Raw genomic sequence first — 21,391 nt, forward strand, 5'->3', positions numbered from 1 at the left:
TGGTCACATCAAGGATCCCATTCTCACATTTGGTTATCTGGTTAGTGTATCTCTGGGTTTTATCAGATTGTCCATATGGCTGCTGTTGTAGACTGAAGTCATGTTTCATTGTTAGAAATCTGAGTCTGGAGAACTGAGGGGATGGCGACTGGTTTGCTAAACATTGCCCCAATTTCCCGTAATCCCCATCCTTGAAGAACAAAATAATGAATGAGCAGTCCCATAATATAGGACCCAAGTTTCGGCTATTCCGCAGCACGACGCATCTCTGAGAGGCCCGTCTATTTTGTAGAATTAAAAGCGCGCCTAAAATTTTCCTCGCAATTCTCCGTGGTTCAGCAGGCCTGTTTAGCAGTCAGCACGGCGCAGCACAAACAGCTTGGGGGCGGGGCTACAGCCCTGCACCGAAAAGCTGCGCGTGTGCGCAGTAGCTCCTGGCCCTCCCAGCGCGTCCTGTCTCCGGGCGACCCTATCCCTGGCCGAAGGAACATTGCGATGTTCGCCGCCCCTATCCCGAGCCGAGTGGCCTACCTGCCTCACCCTTCCTCACCTCGCCGCTGCCCAACCTCGGGCCTCGCCTCATCGCCACTGCCCTTACCTCGAGGCCTCCTCGCCGGCCTGCCCAAACACCATCTCCGTGATGGGGCAGCCCGACCCCCTCTTCAGCGGGCCCCACCCGACCTCCTCCTCGGCAGCGGGGCCTGCCCGAACTCCTCCCCGGTGGCGGGCCCCGCCCAAACGCCACCTCCGTGGCGGGGCCTGCCCGACCACCACCTTGGCAGACAGGGCTGCGTGTGCTGTTGTAGGGCTCCCGGTGCTCCTGAACGGATAGTTGCTGCAGTAATAATTTTTTATTTACTAATTTATTGATTGATTTTTTAAATTTAAAAAAAAAATTTATTTATTGGTTTATTGATTTATTTATTGATTGATTGATTTATTTATCATTTATTATTGATTATGGCTCTTTGTTGCTAAAAGTGATGTGCTTAATGCTTTGGAAAATCCCCTAACTTCCCTCCACCCCCCCCCCCCCCAATCTCTGGTTACCTGCGCCTAATTACTAAAATGTACGGAAGGTTTTTCTGAGCATACAAAAATCGACACTTACTCCGTTCTAAGTTAGTTTGGAGTACCTTTTCGTTGCCTAAACTTGCAAAACAGGCGTAAGTGGCTGGTAACGCCCCCTTTTGGAAAAAAAACTGAACTAAAACATAACTAAACTAAGTCACTAGAACTGGAGCAAACTAAATGCCGAGAATTGCGATTTCTAAGATACTTCAAACTAAACTAGTTGCTCCAAAAAAATAGGAGCAACTCCAGCCAAAACTTGGGCCCTATAGGTGGTGATTTGCACATCTTTAGCACTGATTGTCTGATTTAACTGCGTGGTTGAGACAGCAGGCTGCTATGTTACTCTCTGCCCAATGGCAGAGCTCTCCAATGCATGCTTGAGCACCTGCTTTATAATGCCAAATAACTTTTTTAATGTAAGGAGAGAGTTTGCAGGAGTATGGACTCTCTATTAACAAGTAGCCAGGCTTCACTTTGCAACATGGTGGAGCTAGTATGAAGCCTAAATGGAGGGAGACTGTCTCGTGGAGATGGTTTTAGGGGGGTGAGCTATCAGATTACCGGCCTGACTCCTCCTATGTTATACTACCAGCTTTGTGTCAAGGAACATCCAAAATTACAGCACATCAATCCTATCGGCCAAATTGTACGGGAAAAGTAACAGCAAGTTCACAACGTTATTAATGCGCAAATTGGCCAGCTAGTTCAGGGGAAGAAGCGAGACGCCGTGAATTGTGAATCTCCAGAACTTGCTGGTCGATTTATGCCGTTCCGCTGATTGCCTCTCACAAACGGTACCTCACCCTTAGCCTCGCCATTATTTTTAAGAACTTGCTGGATTTGCACATTAATTTCCCATTAAACTCGCCGCAGAAAGTTAGGCTCATAATTAACAGCGTAAGTACAGTCTTAATTGTTAATGCAATGCCAATCAACCTCTTCAGTCCACAAAGGGAGCTATTTAAACTGGCGTGTCTCATTCCTATATCTAGCAAATTCCTCTTGGAGATTTTATAAATTTTACATTTTTCTTACTTTTCCTTTCCTCTCGCTCCGAACGCAATCTGTTTCCCTTTATTTGGGGTCAAAATTGGCCCGTTTTGCCATGACTATTAGCGCCTCCGGAGGGCGCTAACGGGCTGCAAATCAGTTTTTGCCCGGGGAGAGGGCGCTACCAGCGCTCCTGTGAAATTGCGCAGGAGTTAGCGAAGGTGCTGCCACGGTAGCACCCTGGGCCGCCGCGCAACCGGCAATGACACCGTCTCCATGTGCGGTGACCCCTTAGCGCCGTGCTCCGAACCCTTTGCGCAATGCGGCGGACATTGGTCAGTGCCCCGTGAGGCTGCCATGAGCGATGTCAGTGCCAGCCTCGTGGGGCACGAACCGGGCCGACATCCGCTCACGGGGCGTAAGTTAAAGGGGTGGTGGGGAGCGGCCCGCACTGCCATCTTGATGGTTTGGTTGACTCTCCGGTCGACCCGACTTCTTCTTTGGCGTAGTCTGAGCCGCCGCCGTGCAGTCCGGCACTCCACTTTGCACTACGCCACCCTGGTGGCCCAGTGGAGGCCGTCAGAGGCCATGCAGAGTGCACAGCGGCCCTCCCCTTTAACCAAAGGGGAGGTGGGTTGAACTGCATCGGCACTACGCGGAGCAGCAGCGTCGAGCTTCTGATCACACCCCAGTCGCGGCCTGGAAACCGCCCCAACAGGAAGTTGAGCGTGTGAGATTGCGCTCCACTTCCTGTGAGGGGCAGTAACCACAATTTCGCAGCTGGCCGGGGCTTCCACGCTGGGCGCAGGAAGTCTTGCCCTGAGTCGGTTACCACCCCCAATCGGGGCACTGGGGAGTTTCTGCCCCTTTATTTCTCTTGCTGGAGCTGATTTGACTTTAATTCCCTCTTCCTCTCTGTCATTCCTCTGTGTCTTCCTCAATCCTTCAATCTCATTGGTGAAGAAGATACACTGTTGGTCACATCGTTCACAGAGGTCCCAGAAGCCCCATCACCCTTGCCATGCCAGTATCAGCTCGCACTTCCAGCAAATGATATTCGAACTAAAGGGTGCAGGGTAAAGTCTCTAACAATGCACACTGTAAGATGCCCCACTTCAGCAAGATAGTGCTTCACATTCGAATGTATAAATTGTATGAATATAAGCCGAATATTGAACACTTCATGTTCATTTGGTAAGGTGAGCTAAGAGCTACCGTATTGCTGACTGAAGCATTTACTTTGATGGAAGATGTTAACTGAACCTGAAGACTGCTCTTCCAATTTTTCACTGAAACACAAGATGCCATGAGAGTCCTATTGATTCTCTATAGAGGTGCTATGTAGAAAGTACTTGAACAACGAATCAATGGGACTTGAGCTAAGGCTTGTCTCGCACCTATTCATCTTTACAGTCGGTTCTGCATTTGATTTTGATTTTCAACTGAAAGGTTCTCATGAGTATGTGGCAAGTTTGCAAATCCAACTAGAATCATTTGTCGCTAAAATGTTAAAGAACAATGAATGTTAATGTTCAAGGAATTTATTTTGTGGTGGAAATGGAGAACAGAAGCATCAGAATCTGAAGGGGGCAGCGTTTCTGATTCCCGTCTTTATTATTTGACCACTAAACACTGCTGCCAAACAGATCTATGGCAGGCAATATATCTGAAGTCATGTTCAAGGCTGTTGGTAATGCTCTTAGCTTGTCACATCGTCAAACTAATTGATGTTTATATTTTTCCAGTGTCTGACTATATTTCTTGATGGTAGACATGTTCTCTGTCTCTGTCTCTCCTTCACCATATTATATTAACCTGAAAATTAAAAATTGATTATAGCTGAATTATACATTCTGCATCTCTTTATTTCACTGTGAAACACCAGTGAGCTGATATATTTTTACTAAACGTCTTTGTACATTGATAGCATCAATCTGACATTGCAAATGAACTATTAACCAGAAATTTGAATGGAATCCCCAATAGCTCTGTGCGATCCTTGGAGAGAACATTGTAATTTTTGTATCAGCTAAGAAGAGTCTCCAGCTATTAATCTTAGCCATAATGATGGCACTTTGAAAAGTTCAGACCTAGATATATTATTGATTAGTGAGAGGAGTTGGGAGATTAGATTAGCTGGAAAAGCAGCATGTGCTACCTCAGAACAGAAGGTAACAGCCTCAATTAGGAGGCCTGAAATCTCCTGACGATTTTTCAAATTATATAATTTAAAAAAATATAGTTTATATAAGCTGTATTTTGCAGATAAATACTCAAGAGCAATACTCCAGTATGTCCCTTTAATATCAAATACATTAGCTGGTTGTCAGAATTACTTAACAATTTGCAGAGTGGTGCATATTGGCAGTGAGATGATGTGCCATAATTAAAAACTTTCACGAAAACACTTTATTTTTCGTACAGGGGCTAGTTTAGTACCAGTTGGTAGTATCAAGGAGGGTAGTGCTGAGTGTACATGCATAACACGGAGTGATGGGACTGAGATATTGGGCCCGGTATTAATGGGGAAGCAAGGAGGGGGCTGGGGCGTGGGAAGAACCCACAAGGCCAAAATACACAGGCCCTACTGATCATCATGGCAGGGCCTCAATTAAATAATCTTCTGCAGACTCCCGCCTGACAGCCAACCAAGTTGACTGCCTAGTCAACAGACGGGAAGGCAAGCAAAGAGCACAACGCTGTAGCCATGGTGGAGGGGGGGGGGGGGAGGAGGGGTCTCTGGCAGTCAGTAGAGGCTGAAGGCTCCGGATTGGTGGCCGGGGAGCGTGGATATTGGAGTCCCGATCAGGACTGGGAAAGGCCAAAAACTCCCTTGTAAGGCCTGGGATGGGGGGGGAAGAGAGAGCATTCCTGCTTCTGCTGGACCCCAAGGAGTGCTGATAGGAGCTGACCTTCAGCACTTACCTTGGCCAATCGGCCGGATCTGCTACCGGCAATCCCACAGCCTGGGCCTCCCCAACACAGCGCTGATGATGTCATCGGACCGCAACTACTCAATGTTAATCAGGCCCCGTCTGCCTTTTGCAGGAGCCTGGCTGGTGGGCTGATTTGTAAACATTTTAATGGGTGGGGTTAGGTTGCTCGAATTCCGTATTTTAACCCCTCCATGACCCTCTCCCGCCATCAGGTGGGGTTAAAATAGAGCCAATTGTGTGAGAAATAGATTTGACAATCTCCCTTTTGGGTGACTTTCCCAGTGTGTTGACTAGTAAAATCAGCTGGTTCCTTTCAAGGCCTGTTTGAATTTTTTGACATCACAGAATCTCCAATTCTAACTGCAAGGACTGCTATCATGGACTCACCAATGGGTTAGAGTAACATTTAATTTCAAGGTATGGCAATTAAGTATCACATTTATTTAGATAAACTATTGCATCCTGCATTTGTTCTTTCCCTTAGCTACGTTCTCAATTATACAAAACATTTAAACTTTAAAGGGGCTGAAATTGCCCCTTTGTGCAGTTAGTGCTGCCGGCCGGCGCTACCGGAGGCTAACACATTAGCGCGTGGGCGCGGCGGCCACATTGACCCGTGTGGATTTGCCCCTGGGGCTCTGCTGGCGAAAGGTGGTTAGGGTCACGCACCGCGATAGGTGCACCAGCACGGCGCAAGCACGCCAATGACATTATTGCCGTGTGCGCCGACCCCTTATCGCCCCGCGCAGGCCTCGCTCCAGTGGGGCAATTTTCAATTGGCCCGACCGGCTGGGCCAGCAACAGGCAGTCTGGCACCCTCTCTCGTCTGGCCCCGTGGGCGGCACTGAAGATGCTAAGAGAAGGGGAGGGCGGTGCCATGAAGTCATCAGCGCGGCACTGAGTGCCGCGTCGCGCAATCTCCAGGGTAACGGTGGGGGGGGGGGTACGCTGGGGTAGCCAACATATTTTTTGCACAAAGAGCCCAGATCCGCCCTGGGGCCGCGCCAGCACCAAAAAATCTCGATCAGCAAAACGCCAAACCCAGCGCGGGGCAATTTCAGCCCCAAAGAATCGTTCATTAAAAAAAGCGATGAAGAACACTGTGACCTAGAAGTGCCAAAAATAAATTCCGTGCCCAGATGGTGAGAAAGTCTCTGCACCACGTCCTCTTTTGTGAGCTGAGCTCTTCCATAATCTTCAAAGTAATTTTAAATACATTTATTCACAGGAAACTGCACAAATTAGCCACTATTTCTATCTGTAAGCTTGTAAATGTCTTTGAAATGCTTGGACTGAGTGTGATAATGCATATAAATGACTGAAGATGGGAGCATTGAGCCCTTCTGAACATCATAATTTCATGAAAGGTTCCCTTAATGATACGTTTAAAAATAAGTATTTTTTTCTCTACAATTTCCTCCCCTGCCATCTCCCTGACTGGAGTGAGGTCCCACGGGTAACACTTGCCATCTTGCACCTTACCCAAGTTACATGTAGACACAGCAAGGGTTATACCGGAGTGTGTGTAATTATTTTTCACAGTTGACCAGGTCCTTGATACAAAAGGCAAACTACTGCGGATGCTGGGAATCTTAAAATGAAACAGAAAATGCTGGAACTACTTAGCAGGCCAGGCAGTCTCTGACTGTTTCCAGCATTTTCAGTTGATTTTCCTAAATCCTTGAGGTGGGTAGACTAATCTTTGTGTAGGTGTGAATGAGCAATGGCAGTTCCAGCTGTAAGTGTGAATGAATTGCTATTTTCAGGTTGCTCACTGTAAAGGGCTGCTCCTGCCAACATTACTTTAGGCGAGTGCTGTCTTGTAGTTGATGCTGAGTGAAAGTGCTGAGGGGAGCATGTTATTTTTGGTTATTTTTGTGAGATTGCAAGACACTCCTGCCAACCCGTACAAATATGCTATCAAATTTACCATAAGTATCGTTCCTGCAAATCTTTTGCAGAACATTGTCGGTGGCCTGAAAAGAAGAGAAAAGATGCACACCTACCTTTTGCTCGGGCGCCCACCAGCGATTGCGGTTTTACATAGGAACATAGAAAATAGGTACAGGAGTAGGCCAGTCGGCCCTTCGTGCCTGCACCGCCATTCAATAAGATCATGGCTGATCATTCCCTCAGTATCCCTTTCCTGCTTTCTCTCCATACCCCTTGATCCTCTTAGCCATAAGGGCCATATCTAACTCCCTCTTGAATATATCCAATGAACTGCCATCAACAACTCTCTGCGGCAGGGAATTCCACAGGTTAGCAACTTTCTGAGTGAAGAAGTTTCTCCTCTCAGTCCTAAATGGCCTACCCACTATCCTAAGACTATGTCCCCTGGTTCTGGACTTCCCCAACATCAGGAACATTCTTCCCGCATCTAACCTGTCCAATCCTGTCAGAATCTTATACGTTTCTATGAGATCCCCTCTCATCCTTCTAAACTCCAGTGAATAAAGGCCCAGTTGATCCAGTCTCTCCTCATATGACAGCCCAGCCATCCCTGGAATCAGTCTGGTGAACCTTCGCTGCACTCCCTCAATAGCAAGAACGTCCTTCCTCAGATTAGGAGACGAAAACTGAACACACTATTCCAAGTGAAGCCTCACTAAAGCCCTGTACAGCTGCAGTAAGACTTCCCTGCTCCTATACTCAAATCCCCTAGCTATGAAGGCCAACATACCATTTACTTTCTTCACCGCCTGCTGTACCTGCATGCCCACTTTCAGTGACTGATGAACCATGACACCCAGGTCTTGTTGCACCTCCCCTTTTCCTAATCTGCCACCATCCACATAATATTCTGCCCTCGTGTTTTTGTCCCCAAAGTGGATAACCTCATGTTTATCCACATTATATTGCATCTGCCGTGCATTTGCCCACTCACCTAACCTGTCCAAGTCACCCTGCAGCCTCTTAGCGTCCTCCTCACAGCTCACACTGCCACCTAGTTTAGTGTCATCCGCAAACTTGGAGATATTACACTCAATTCCTTCACTTAAATCATTGATGTATATTGTAAAGAGCTGAGGTCCCAGCACTGAGCCCTGCGGCACTCCACTAGTCACTGTCTGCCATTCTGAAAAGGACCCGTTTATCCCGACTCTCTGCTTCCTGTCTGCCAACCAGTTCTCTATCCACATCAGTACATTACCCTCAATACCATGTGCTTTAATTTTGCACACCAATCTCTTGTGCGGGACCTTGTCAAAATCCTTTTGAAAGTCCAAATACACCACATCCACTGGTTCTCCCTTGTCCTCTCTGCTAGTTACATCCTCAAAAAATTCTAGAAGATTCGTCAAGCATGATTTCCCTTTCATAAATCCATGCTGACTTGGTCCGATCCTGTCACTGCTTTCCAAATGCACTGCTATTTCATCCTTAATGATTGATTCCAACATTTTCCCCACTACTGATGTCAGGCTAACTGATCTATAATTATCCTTTTCTCTCTCCCTCCTTTTTTAAAAAGTGATGTTACATTAGCTACCCTCCAGTCCATAGGAACTGATCCAGAGTCAATAGACTGTTGGAAAATGATCACCAATGCATCCACTATTTCTAGGGCCACTTCCTTAAGTACTCTGGGATGCAGACTATCAGGCCCCGGGGATTTATCGGCCTTCAATCCCATCAATTTCCCTAACACAATTTCCCGCCTAATAAGGATATCCTTCAGTTCCTTCTTCTCACTAGACCTATTGTCCCCTAATACATTCAGAAGGTTATTTGTGTCTTCCTTTGTGAAGACAGAACCGAAGTATTTGTTCAATTGGTCTGCCATTTCTTTGTTCCCTATTATAAATTCACCTGAGGCCAAAGGGGCATGAGCATCGGAGCACCTGCATGTCTGAACGGACATAGAGCTGGAGTCACGTGGGCCTGGACACCCAATCAGGGTACAGTATTCTCATTCATAATAATGGGAACTCTGTAAGTAGGAGTTCTCATTATTATGAATAAGAACACCCCCCCCCCCCCCCACGACTTAAACACAAATAAAAAAATTAAAAAACAGACCTCATGTTTAACATTAATTTAAATTAAAGTTAATACATGGGTTTTAAAAATATAGATGTATTTTTCTCATTTTTTAAAAAAGTTTTGTAATTAGGGTTTAAAATAAACTTACCTTAGTGGGCAGGGTTTTTAACATAAAAATATGTTTTAACATTTAATTTTAAATGTTTTTTTTTGTTTTAAAACTCTTATGCTGGTAAAAATAGGCTATGCGCCAGCTTTTACCAGGCACAAGAGTTTTAAGGACATTCACTGGGCAAGGCAGCGAATAGTCAAGGGGCTATCGGGGGGGAGGAACTTAACACAATCACTATCACTAAGGAGCTGGTACTCAGTAAGATAATGGGACTAAAGGCAGATAAATCCCCTGGACCCGATGGCTTGCATCCTCGGGTCTTAAGAGAAGTAGCGGTAGGGATAGTGGATGCATTGGTTGTAATTTACCAAAATTCCCTGGATTCTGGGGAGGTCCCAGCAAATAGGAAAACTGCAAATGTAACGCCCCTATTTAAAAAAGGAGACAGACAAAAAACTGGAAACTATAGACCAGTTAGCCTAACATCTGTGGTTGGGAAAATGTTGGAGTCCATTATTAAAGAAGCAGTAGCAGGACATTTGGAAAAGCAAAATTTGGTCAGGCAGAATCAGCATGGATTTATGAAGGGGAAGTCATGTTTGACAAATTTGCTGGATGTTCTTTGAGGATGTAACGAACAGGGTGGATAAAGGGGAACCAGTGGGTATGGTGTATTTGGACTTCCAGAAGGCATTTTGACAAGGTGCCACATAAAAGGTTACTGCATAAGATGAAAGTTCACGGGGTTGGGGGTAATATATTAGCATGGATAGAGGATTGACTAACTAATAGAGAACAGAGAGTCGGGATAAATGGTTCATTCTCTAGTTGGCAAACAGTAACTAGTGGGGTGCCGCAGGGATCAGTGCTGGGACCCCAACTATTTACAATCTATATTAACGACTTGGAAGAAGGGACTGAGTGTAACGTAGCCAAGTTTGCTGACGATACAAAGATGGGAGGAAAAGCAATGTGTGAGGAGGACACAAAAAATCTGCAAAAGATCATAGACAGGCTAAGTGAGTGGGCAAAATTTGGCAGATGGAGTATAATGTCGGAAAGTGTGAGGTCATGCACTTTGGCAGAAAAAAAATCAAAGAGCAAGTTATTATTTAAATGGGAAAAGATTGCAAAGTGCCGCAGTACAGCGGGACCTGGGGGTACTTGTGCATGAAACACAAAAGGATAGTATGCAGGTACAGCAAGTGATCAGGAAGGCCAATGGTATTTTGTCCTTTATTTCAAAGGGGATGGAGTATAAAAGCAGGAAGTCTTGCTACAGCTATACAGGGTATTGGTGAGGCCACATCTGGAATACTGCGTGCAATTTTGGTTTCCATATTTACAAAAGGATATACTTGCTTTGGAGGCAGTTCAGAGAAGGTTCAATAGGTTGATTCCGGGGATGAGGGGGTTGACTTATGAGGAAAGGTTGAGTACATTGGGCCTCTACTCATTGGAATTCAGAAGAATAAGAGGTGATCGTATCGAAATGTATAAGATTATGAAGGGGCTTGACAAGGTGGATGCAGAGAGGATGTTTCCACTGATAGGGGAGACTAGAACTAGAGGGCATGATTTTAGAATAAGGGGCCGCCCATTTAAAACAGAGATGAGGAGAAATTTCTTCTGAGGATTGTAAATCTGTGGAATTCGCTGCCTCAAAGAGCTGTGGAAGCTGGGACATTGAATAAATTTAAAACAGAAATAGACAGTTTCTTAAACGATAAGGAGATAAGGGGTTATGGGGAGCGGGCAGGGAAGTGGAGCTGAGTCCATGATCAGATCAGCCATGATCTTATTGAATGGCGGAGCAGGCTCGAGGGGCCATATGGCCTACTCCTGTTCCTATTTCTTATGTTCTTAAGAGATGGGCAAATAGCGCAATCTCGCCCATGCGAATACCCTTCTCCCCAGGTTGTGTTGAATCTGTCAAGCCAGAACTTGACAGATCGGAAAAGCCGGTTTTCGGCATGGCCCTCCTCGGTCCGTACACACTCCATATCTGAATCAAGACTTTCCTTGGCAGAGTTTGCATGTGTTAGCCAGGTTGATAAAGGAAGGGAAACTGCAGGGAGATCGCTTCCCATTGTGCTCAGCTTCCTGGTGGACCAACCTGGATGAAGCATAGGAGCTGTCCTTCTCACTGTTCTACCCATTGCAGTAGAAAGTACTGAGTTAGTCTTTAACAGAGGATGAAGGGTCGCAGAAGCAGAAGACAGGATAGCAATGTTCAGAATAATAAGATGTTAAGGTGTACATTTACATATTTCTGTACGATATCCCTTCTTGCAGAGGTCAGATCCAAATTGCCTGAATGGCTTGGGTTACATTATTTCAAAAAGGAGGAGTTTCATTGTAGTTGATTTAACATGTTGTGATGGTCTTTCAGTCTAGTAGTCCACATGATTTGCTTGCAACATAGTTTGATGTGAGATCTCATTGTGTTTTCTTTGCAGGACCACTATCTATTGTGTGGTGAAGCTAACTTGCAATTCATTTTTTTTCCAAGTTCAACATCTATTTTAAAAGGGCTTTTTCTGCTGAACTGTGAATGAGCATTAAAGATGTTAATTGTCACGTAATGAAAAGACTAATGCATGTTGGAGCATTGTTCATTCTTGTTCAGATATAAAGCAGGTCGCATTGAATTTGTTTAACTTGAGGCCAGAAACAAACTGCTAGATATAGTTAATTGCTGCTTTCCCGTACGTGTAACGGTCACAGATCATGCTAACAGCGACCCTTTGGATGTCATGTTCAGTGATTTAGGAAGTACCCACAATGGTTTATTTGCCAAACGCATTATCCAATGACTACTTTTGGAAAGGGCAATAATATGGATGTTGGATGAGGACATGACATGGCACAATTTTAATTCTGCTCATAGATAAATAGTATACTGATGCTCATTTGCACTGGAAGAAAGGCCCCTTAGGTGAGGTACTGGAGGTGTTGCGAACACCTGTGAAACCACGAGCAAGCATCTTCAGGTGTCGGCCTTGGCTCAATGGTTGTACTCTCACCTCTGAGTCGGAAGTTCATGCCGCACTCTGGATATTTAGGCCTATAATCTAGGCTGAAGCTCCAGTGCAGTGCTCAGGTGGATGTAAAAGATTCGTGAAGAGCAGGGGAGTCCTCCCGCTACCCTGGCCAACAATTATCCCTCAACGAACACCATATAAGCAGATTATCTGGTCATTATCACATTGCTGTTTGTGGGATTTGCAGTGCACAAATTGGTTGCCTCGTTTCCTTAATTACAACAGTGACTAAACATCAAAAGTACTTCATTGGCTGTGAATTGCTTTGAGGCGTTCTGAGGTCGTCAAAGATGCTGCATAAATGTGAGCTTTTCCTTTCTTTTGAAGTAAATACTGAAATGCATCACCCAGGATGTTCTTGCACGCTTCCTATTGGCTGTATCGAGCAGAATTGGCAACAGGCTTTGCCTCTTAGACAGGGTAGAGTTTATATTGTACATGGGGAAGGAAGGGAATAAATATTGGAGGAAAACCTAAGCCGGAATTTTCTGGAGGTTTAGCGGGTGGGATTGGTGGCGGCTAGGGTGGGAAGTGGGTATTTTTTGACAGCGGGTTGGGACCCCGCTGCCACGCGCTTTTCCCAATGTCGGGTCAGTCAGTGCGGAGCAGCGGGCGACCCAATTAAACTGATTATTGCCTTGTTGATAGATCATTAATAATAACCTTACCTTTTCTCTAACTGCCTCGCCCACGGGATCCATGCTGCTCGGGAACCATGTCTGTTAACCTGAGGAGGGAGTTGAATGGCCATTGAATCAGCTGATTACTTAACAGCTTGAAATGTGCTATAAAAGCTCCCACCTCACAGCTGTTCAATGTCCAAGCTTAGAAGCTGGTGCATACTCCATTTGGAAGACATTTTGAGCTTTCAATGTTTGGAGCAAACTCTCTATCCTGTGTCACCTCATTGGAACAACCTCTCTCGCCATTGACAGTTTGCTTCTATCATCCCAACTTCACCTGCCATCTATTACATCAGCATGTGTACCATTTATACTGCTTCACCTTGGTCCTCGGAATCGAACCACGATCAGCCCCAACACCAGCAGCACCAACAACAACAACACACACCTTCTCCGCAATCACCTGACGCTGCACAAGTCAGAGGGCATCAGCAGTCGAGCACATTGCTGCCTAAGCGGCCAGGGATGGCCTCACCATGGCTAGATTTAGTTCACGTGACACTGTACACCCTGGCTGCCACATGATGCTCCAGGTTGGCACCACCCCACAACAACACCATAAAGCATCTCTGCAATGCCCAAGCCATTCCTTTCACACTCACCAACATTGCGGGGTGTACCCTTACGTCTCACCATTCACTGCAACTCACTAAGCCAATTCCAAAGGTGCACACAAATCTGTCCAAGATAAGAAAGTGTTGAAAATAAATGCTTCAATGTTTGACAGTGCATCAACAGAAACTTTACATGAACATTGCATAAAACACCCAAGTGCCTACCCTTGTGTGTTGTTAGTTGGTGTGATTGCACTCGGATAAGGGTGAGTGTGAGGGGTGGCTAGTGAGATGGGGATGTGATAATGTAGATAGAGAGAAGGATGGGTGGAGATGCAAGGCTAATTGATGTAATGATGTCGTGAGGTAGGGTAGGGAAGGCAGAGTGATGGGGGGGTGTTGAGCAGAATGAGGTTGAGTGTGGCTTTGTACTAACATTTCGTGATCTACTGAGATCACTGCTAATGTGGTACCCTTGTTTAAGAAGGAAGAAAGGGATAGGCCGAGTAGTTACAGGCCTGTCAGCCTAACCTCAGTGGTGGGGAAATTATTGGAAAACATCCTGAAGGACAGGATAAATCTACATTTAGAAAGGCAAGGAATCATCATCATAGGCAGTCCCTCGAATCGAGGATGACTTGCTTCCACGTCAAAAAGTTCACAGGTGTTTCAATGAAGGACCTAATATTCCAGGTCCCGAACTAAATCTTGAAGGGTGGAAGATGCCTGTGCGTGGATTTTTTTAACGTGTGGTGGCCGTTGCATGCCAGCCACCACACGGGCTTGACAGAGCTAGGTCTTTGTCCAGTGGCAAGGATTAACCAAGACGATTAGAGACCACCTCTGCTGCACGGACCTAGCACGCACACATATCGCAGTGTGGGTTGGCCCGTAATGCCCCTGGGCCCCCGCCTTTTCCGGGCCCCGAACACACGCCTCTCCTGGGCCCCAATCACTCCCCTCTACAATATGTCGCCACTCCTTGACCCCGACCTCGCTGCTCCTGTATTACCTGCCCACGCTCCAATCACCGACCTGGATCTTGGTGACGTCCCTCTTCACTGCCGTTGCTCTCCTGCTCCAGCATGAGCTGCTCCCTGGAGTGGTATGTCGCCACGCTGCTCCTTCCGCTCCCCTGATTAATCAGGGACAGCCAGCACGGATTTGTTAAGAGAAGATCGTGTTTGACTAACCTGATTGAATTTTTCGAGGAGGTAACCAGACAGGTTGATGAGGGTAGTGTGTACGATGTCGTATATATGGACTTTAGCAAAGGTTTTGATAAGGTCCCACATGGCAGACTGGTCACGAAGATTAAAGCCCATGGGATCCAGGGTAAAATGGCAAGGTGGCTCCAAAATTGGCTTAGAGGTAGGAAGCAAAGGGTAATGGTTGATGGATGTTTTTGTGACTGGAAGGATGTTTCCAGTGAGGTTCCACAGGGCTCAGTACTGGGTCCCTTACTTTTTGTGGTACACATGAATGATCTAGATTTGAATATAGGGGGTATGATTAAGAAGTTTGCAGATGACACTAAAATTGGCTGTGTGGTTGATAAGTCATGCAGGAGGATATCAATCTACTGGTCAGATGGGCAGAACAGTGGCAAATGAAATTTAATCTGGAGAAGTGTGAGGTAATGGTATACACATTAAACGGTCAGCCACTTAGAAGTGTAGATGAACAAAGGAGACCGTGGAGTGCTTGTCCACAGACCCCTGAAAGTAGTTGGCCAGGTGGATCAGGTGGTTAAGAAGGCATACGGAATGCTTGCCTTTATTGGCCAAGGCATAGGATACAAGAGCAGGGAGGTAATGCTTAAATTTTATAATACGCTGGTTAGGCCACAGCTGGAGTACTGCATGCAGTTCTGGTCGTCGTATTATAGGAAGGACATGATTGCACTGGAGAGGGTGCAGAGGAGATTTACATGGATGCTGCCTGGAATGGAGAATCTTAGCTATGAGGACAGATTGGATAGGCTGGATTTGTTCTCCTTGGAACAGAGGAGGTTGAGAGGAGACCTCATTGAGGTGTATAAAATTTTGAGGGGCCTGGATATAGTGAATAGCAAGGGCCTATTTCCCTTGGTGGAGGGGTCAATTATGATGGGGCATAGTTTTAAGGTAGTTGGTAGAAGGTTTAGAGGTGATTTGAGGAGAGGCTTCTTCACGCAGAGGGTAGTGGTGGTCTGGTACTCACTGCCTGTAAGGGTGGTAGAGGCAGAACCACATTTAAAAGTTGCTTGGATGAGCACTTGAAGTGCTGTAACCTGCAGGATTTTGGGCCTAGAGCTGGTAAGTGGGATTAGATTGGATAACCTCTAGCTGGCGAAAATATGATGGTAAGTACTTCAGGGAATCGAATACGGCCAAAGTGATCTCCTGGACTAGTTTTGATCGCCTGGATGGGTCGGAGATGAATTTTCCCAGATTTGTTTTCCCAATTGGCCTGGGTTTTTATCTCTTTTTGCCTCTCCCAGGAGATCATATGGCTCTGGTTGGGGTGGAGTATAAAATGTTGCGATGCATGGGTATCGCAGTTGTGTTGGGTGGACTGGTTGGACTGGGTGCTCTTTAACTTTCCACCATTGTTCGTTGTTTATAGGTTTACATGTAACCTTCAGGGCTGCTGATTGAGGGCCGTGTGGCTCTTTGTCGGCCGGCACGGACACAATGGGCCGAAATGGCCTCCTTCTGCGCTGTAGATTTCTATGTTTCTATTGAAAGGTTTTCGGCACTGCAGCCAGGTCTTCCTGACCACATTCCTGCTTGTGCTCTGCTGGGCAATCTGCAAACAGGCTATTTAGGTGTCCTGGGGAGATCTCTTCCATCCCTGCGTGCTGTGACTCCCTCCATAAGCATATGGAGAGAGTCATGGGGGAACATAGCTCTGATTTAAGGCCCCTAAATTCTATTGGGGAGAATGTTTTGATTTATGAGAACAGGTTGTTAATGATATTTGAGTCCTTAAAGCAATATTTAAAAATAAACAGCAGGCTGAAACATGTCTTGTTTACTTCTTGCTCAGAAAAATCACATTTATTTCAAATTAACACCAGCCTTTGCTGGCTGACTTACTGCATCCGAGATATTACAATGACTGGTGCTACATTTACATATATAATTTAGGTACAAGTGATTGTTTCAGCTCTATACTTACAATCAATAGCTGAACTACTTCAACCTAAACACTCACATGCATGTGCTACAACAATCTGCTTTATTGGAAGTGCAACTGAATTATTTTCATCTTTCAAATAAATGAAATATGATGAGCATCTTATCAACATTCATTAATATTTGATGCATTTTCTAGTCACTAAACGGCACTAAAATGTGGATTTGCTGCATTGATATATTATCATTACCGTTCTTCTCAATGGACATTTCTGAGAAGGGGCCTCCACTTCAGGGATGTCCCAAAGTATCTTTATTAAGTGCCTTTTACTTGCTTGTACTTCATCTAACCATTACTTATAGTGATGAAATTAATTGTTTTCTAACAGACTTGATCAACTATAGAATTACTAGATAACACAGAGCATATTTTTTATTCTTGCTAATATGTCAATGATTTCACTTTATTTGAAAAGCCTCACATTATGTATAAATATGGATTCCTAAGAATATAAGAAAGTAGAAATGAGAAAAGACCATTCATTTTAGCCCACCCCACCAATTAGCTTCTCAATCTATACTGATCCAGACGATTTCCATCTGTCTCTTGTCTCAGCAACTACCAATGGGCTGAATTTTCGCCACCATTCTGCGCTGCTTTTTTGGCCTACACTTTTTTTGAGCAGACTAAAATCTGCAAGTTTTGTCAAAGTTTCTGCACCATTCTAAAGTAGGTATGTCCGATTTTTTTTAGTTCCCAATTTTTTTACGTCACGGGTGGCGGAACCTGCCGGGTGCATCATTTCTGGCCATTTAAGCGAGTGTGGGTAAGTACGATTTTTTTCTAAAACGGCGCACTGCACCCTTCTGAAAAACCTTACCTATACTTAAGGAAATCGGCGCAGAGAAGACGCCATTCTTTCATGAAGAAGACACGGCACCGGGGTGCGGGGACCTTTTGGCCCGGGATTGCAGCGGCACCGGCACTGTAGAGGTGAAAAAAATCTATGGCCCCAAGTTTCCACATGATTTGCTCCTGATTTTTAGGAGCAACTGGTGTAGAACGGAGTATCTTAGAAATCGGAATTCTCGTCATTTAGTTTGCTCCAGTTCTAGTCAGTTAGAACAGTTTCACTTTGGAACAGAATTTTTTTTTCAAAAGGGGGCGTGTCCGGCCACTTACGCCTGTTTTCAAAGTTTCATGAGTGAAAACTTACTCCAAACTAACTTAGAATGGAGTAAGTGAAGATTTTTGTACGCTCGAAAAAACCTTGTCTACACTTTAGAAAATCAGGCGTAGGGAATGGGGGGAGAGGGGTGTTTAAAGGGAAGTTTACAAACATTAAACACTTCAGTTTTACAAATAAACAGCCATCATCAATAATAAATGATAAATACATCAATAAATCAACCAATAAATCAATCAAAAAAAAATAAGAAATAATTTTTTTTTTTAAATCAATAAATAAAACATTTTCTACTTACCGACTGCAGCACCGGGAGCCCTCCAACAGCGTGCCCGTCCCCAGCCCCAGATTTACAGGTAGGTGGCGTTGGTTCGGGTCGGGGGGGTGGTGGGAGGGAGGTCGGTTCGGTTCGGGTCGGGGGGAGGGAGGTCAGGTCGGATCCAGTCCGGAGGCGGGGGCGGGGGGTGTGGCAGGGAGCAGCTGTCGGGTCCGGTCCGGGGGCGGGAGGGTGGGGGAAAGCGGGTGTCGGGTCCGGGGGCGGGTGTCGGGTCCGGTCCGAGGGCGGGGGGGAGCGGGTGTCGGGTCCGGTCGGGGGCGGGGGGAGCGGGTGTCGGGGGTGGGCGGGGGGGCAGCGGGTGTCGGGTCCGGTCCGGGGGTGGGGGGCGGGAAGCAGGAGTCGGGTCGGGTCGGGAGGAAGCAGGAGCTGGCCGTGGGAGGAGCCTTATTCACGCAGCCCCAGTGAGGCCATTGGACCAGGGCTAGAGGCTGCGTGCTTCGGGCCCCTCCCACACAGTTTCAGGCGCCAGGAGCTACTGCACTTGCGTGCCCACTGTAGCACATGTGCAGAACTCCCGGCACTGTTTTCGGCACAGGGTCCTAGCTCCGCCCCCTACAGCTTCTGCTGCGCTGTGCTGAGGGCCAGAGGACCTGCAGGGAGGTGGAGAATATGGAGGGTTTTTTTAGGCGCACTTTGTGGCGCGAAAAACGGGCGTCCAGGTCGGGACTGCGCGGCTCGAAACTTGGGCCCTATAAATGCTAAAAAGGAACAAAGGAATTTCATATTGTTTCATATATTAAGATTTTAATCTGTTGTCCCAAGTCTCACTTAATGATCTATTTTACAAAGGGGAAATGCTTTATTTGTGCCTCAGCCCTTCAGTGTGTCCCTTGTTGCCCTGGCAACCTCAGTTTTTCGGTGCAGACCTTAAGCTCCACCCACAGAGCTTAAGGCCATCTGCGTCGGCGAAACTTGGAACTTTTGCCGCAGTTGGGTAAGTGCCTCTACAACTGCGCCAAAAAAACTATGTGGAATTGTGGGCCCGTAGTTTCTCTGTTAAACCATGAATCCGTCCATTTGCTTCTGAATGGTTCAACTGAGTCTGCATTCGCTCTGCTTGGTGGCATAAAATGACATGTACAAGTCAGTGAAAGGTTGATTTGCAATATCTGTTTAATAGATTGCTGTAAATTCAAACTGAGGTAATTGAAATGACAGAGACTTTTACTTGAATTAAATGTATAAAGGTCACATTGTGACTATACCTACATGGAGGAAATACCACAGGTTTGGGGCCATTATTTTACCTCACATCTCTCCCTAATTTCTCCTTTGATGTCAGTTGAATGCAGCAACTTTTTTTCCTGCTCACATTTTCCTAATGACAGTCACATCACACAAACACTGACAGCAATCTTAAACAAGCAAACATTTTTCTTACCTTAATCAAGGCGACATCTAAAGATGCTGAAAATTATTTCTGACTCAGTATTTATGACAAAAAGGCCAACTTCTAAATGTTAACTATGACCGATCCTATTACATGCTGACTTATGACACAATGTGTATGTGGCTCACTGAGGCCGCTGGCTCCTCAGTAACTGGGAGACAGCTGTCTTCCGCCTCCTCCTTGTCCTCACCATCACCGGCACTGGATGGCTCACGGACAGGCTCCTGGGCCTCTGGTTCATGATCTGAAAGCACAAAGCCAGAGTGGCTACCTGCAGGCGAGGGGGCCCGGACTGGGAAAGGCGTTCTGAAACGCCAGTCTCATGGACAGGGTGGAAGGTAGGTGAGATTAAATGACAAAAAGGGATAATAGTACAAGGCAAAAGGAGATGGTAAATGGGACAAGTAAAGAAACAAAAGATGGGTCTAGAGAAGGTGCAAATGGGAATAATCACCAACAGCTGCAGGTCCGTAAAAAATGATCTGAAATGATTGAACTCAAGGCTGAAGAGTGCCTAATCGAAAGATATGGGGCTGTTCCTTGAGCTTACATTGAGCTTCATTGCAACAGTGCAGGAGGCCGAGGACAGAGAGGTCAAAGTGGGAGGGGGGCAGAGAATTAAAATGACAGGCGACCGGAAACTTGGGGTCACGCTTATGGACTGATTGGAGGTGTTCCGCAAATCGGTCACCCAAATTAAGTCCCCAGTTTAATTAATTAATGTATGTTATCCACAAAAAAGTAATTTGAAAGTATTGAGAATTGTCTTTGTGTCTAAACTGTAGCAGTTTTCAGCTATTCTTCTTCTCGGGCATATTTAGAATCGGTTTGTAAATGTCAGGACTCGGTGGATTGGACCTTCCTCCTCTCTCCAAACCTCTAATTGCTCTTACCCCAATGGATCAGCAGCTCGATTTCTTTACCATTTGCCGTCTTCTACTTTTTCTTCACTTTCCTTGTTTAGTACTTTTTCCAATTTTATTTCACTTCAGATTAATAAAAGGTGTCGTTTAGATTATCCCCATCTCGCTGCAATCCATTTTCTTTTCAATCTACTTTATATTGAAACCTTATCTTGGGACTGCGCATACCTGGCAAGCTACACCAGTACATTTTCCTGCAGCATACAGCAGCTCATTCAAGAGATAGGAAAACCATTTTCAGACAAAGAAATAGTTATGCCATAGCTATCCTACCTGCTTTAATTAGAATGGCTTCTGCTGTACTTAATTAGCACTGTTGTATGATTGTCGAGCTTTTGAATTACATTTGCATTCACATTACAATGCCCAGCATGCATTATCGCTCTTCATTGCAAAGTAGTAAAACAGCACACAACATCAAAATTAAATTGAAATGACAATCGAGCAGTTTCTATAACTGTAGCAGTGGCCAATCACCAACACCAGTTTTACACACAGACGTAAGTTGACAATCGGCTCCGTCATATCTTTCAATACTTTATTTATGTGACTCTAGTCATTGCTCCAGTGAACTCACTTTTCTTGTTCCTTCAGAGTGCCAGATGCGCTATTCTACAACTCTCCTTCTTCCCTGCATTCCATTGGGTTGCAATCCAGGTTTATTACACCACCTCTTACTCTAATTCATTGTTTAGTTCCTCAAAATGGCTGACCTCCTCATGTCCTCAGAATTCTACCGTCCTTTCTCAAGCAAATTGAGTTTAAGATTCAACCCTACCTCAACGATCCTCTCCAGTCGTGGTCCCAGCGTGCAGTCTCCACTCCTCCGAGACGAGTCAAGTTCTTGCCTCCTGCTGCACCATCAGTGGCTGCACTTTTGCACACTTCCTCTCGAACAGTCTCCCTAAATTCCCCACCTTGCCATCTCCCTCTCCATTTGTCACAACCTTCTAAAATCACATCTCTTCAACTCTGTTTCCACCTCAAACTCCTTTCCTAACTTTTCCTTTTCCTCCCCATGAGTGGTGTCTGTAAAGTACTTTGAGACAATTTCC

General features: G+C 45.7%; 1 protein-coding gene and 1 long non-coding RNA gene across 2 annotated transcripts in view; one reads left to right on the top strand and one right to left on the bottom strand.

Annotated features, from left to right (window-relative positions):
• LOC139269241 (transmembrane protein 132D) overlaps positions 1-21,391 on the top strand; it is a 1,017,604-nt gene that overhangs the window by 632,654 nt on the left and 363,559 nt on the right. The window lies entirely within an intron of this gene.
• LOC139268921 (uncharacterized) overlaps positions 3,621-21,391 on the bottom strand; it is an 85,645-nt gene continuing 67,874 nt past the window's right edge. Inside the window, exon 3 of the long non-coding RNA XR_011594132.1 lies at positions 3,621-3,879. This is a non-coding gene — a long non-coding RNA (uncharacterized lncRNA). The remainder of the gene's footprint in view (positions 3,880-21,391) is intronic.

Source organism: Pristiophorus japonicus, chromosome 8 (genome assembly GCF_044704955.1).
Source record: "Pristiophorus japonicus isolate sPriJap1 chromosome 8, sPriJap1.hap1, whole genome shotgun sequence".
Lineage (NCBI taxonomy): Eukaryota > Metazoa > Chordata > Chondrichthyes > Pristiophoridae > Pristiophorus > Pristiophorus japonicus.